General features: G+C 45.6%; 1 non-coding gene across 1 annotated transcript; it reads left to right on the top strand.

Annotated features, from left to right (window-relative positions):
• Window positions 1-9: 9 nt before the first annotated feature.
• Window positions 10-82, top strand: Trnat-agu. The gene has a single exon. It is a non-coding gene; the product is annotated as a tRNA-Thr (tRNA).
• The last annotated feature ends 1,430 nt before the right edge of the window (window positions 83-1,512 follow it).

Here is a 1,512-nt window from a genome sequence, read left to right on the forward strand (position 1 = left end):
GTTTGTGTAGCCTTCATAGCTCAGTGGCTAGAGCGCTGGTCTAGTAAACCAGAGGCCGGGAGTTCGATCCTCCCTGAAGGCAAGTGGTCTCATCTGTTTTTTAGTGGCCGCCACTCCGTCACACGCTCCGCCTCGGAAGTAATTTACGTGTAATAATAATAATAGTGTAACATTGCGTGCTTTGGGGTCCGAGGGGTCTCCAAGCGCACGGGTTCGAATCCTGTCCATGGTCCGAGTGTAGGTTGGGCTTCCTCACTCCGAGCAACGGTTTCCTAGCGGGTGGACTTTGAGATAGGAGGTGCCAGAAATTCTCGTGAAAAGCCCACATGGTATAAATAAAAAAAGAGAGAGAGAGAGAGATTTATCGACAATAAGTACCTTCATTCAATTACTCACTCTAACACACACACACACACACACACACACAGCAAGAGGTGTTGAGGAGGGCGATGACAGCTTCCCTACCCACCCCCGACCCACCCAAGGCCAAGGTCGACACTTATTAACGCAGTCATATTTTGTTGCTGGTGTTAATTAATGACAAACTACGGACGGCAACTTCTATAAAGCGTGTTCATTAAATAACTAACATTTCTATTACATTAACCACCACCTCTCTCTCTCTCTCTCTCTCTCTCTCTCTCTCTCTCTCTCTTGTGCTTTTTTCCTGTTTCATTCTGTTTATATTTCCTTTTCTCTCTTTCTCTATTTATGTTTCCTTGTGTGTATTATGAACATTGTATTGTTAGTTGGGGTCATTCTCTCTCTCTCTCTCTCTCTCTCTCTCTCTCTCTCTCTCTCTCTCTCTCTCTCTCTCTCTCTGTCGACCTTGAGACGGTATGGCAGACGCGGCCACTCAGACACTCAGACGCTCAGACACACACTCCAAGTCTCACCAAGCACCGTGGCCGCAGCGCTCCTCACCTCACACACCGCCATATTCAGAAACGCTTCCCTCTCTCACCGTGACCATTTTCAAAGACCACAGAGACGATTAGCCGAGTTCCGAAGAGTATTTTTTCCTGTTGATAATGCAGGAAACTTGTTAACACGTCATTAGAGTTACAGATATATCCTTAATCCCCTTCGGTACTGGGACACATTTTTACCATGAGTTTTGGGTATGAAGAGACAGATTTATTGACATTAAGAAGGGTTTATAGCGAGCAGGAGATTAATGGCCACAGTCTTCACTATTTCAATCCCTACATGAGTTTCTGAAGCTGCATAAAATCACCAAATAGTAAGTAGAATGAATATGGAAACGCGTCATGGTACTGAAGGGGTTAGAAATCAGTGTCTCTTCATCTAGAGTCCTTTGAAAATAGTGAAGGTGCTGTGAGGCGCGGAAGTGTGTCAGAATATGGACCTCAACACAGCCAGATCTGTCGCCCTTACCAGGTTTCACAATAACCTCTAAACTCACACTAACGCTAATACTAACACTAACACCCACTTTAACAGTCTAACGCGGCCATCACTCTCTCCTCTACAGCTCGCGGTTCTCAACTC

The sequence above is a fragment of the Portunus trituberculatus genome, chromosome 47, assembly GCF_017591435.1.
Source record: "Portunus trituberculatus isolate SZX2019 chromosome 47, ASM1759143v1, whole genome shotgun sequence".
In the NCBI taxonomy this organism is placed as follows: domain Eukaryota; kingdom Metazoa; phylum Arthropoda; class Malacostraca; order Decapoda; family Portunidae; genus Portunus; species Portunus trituberculatus.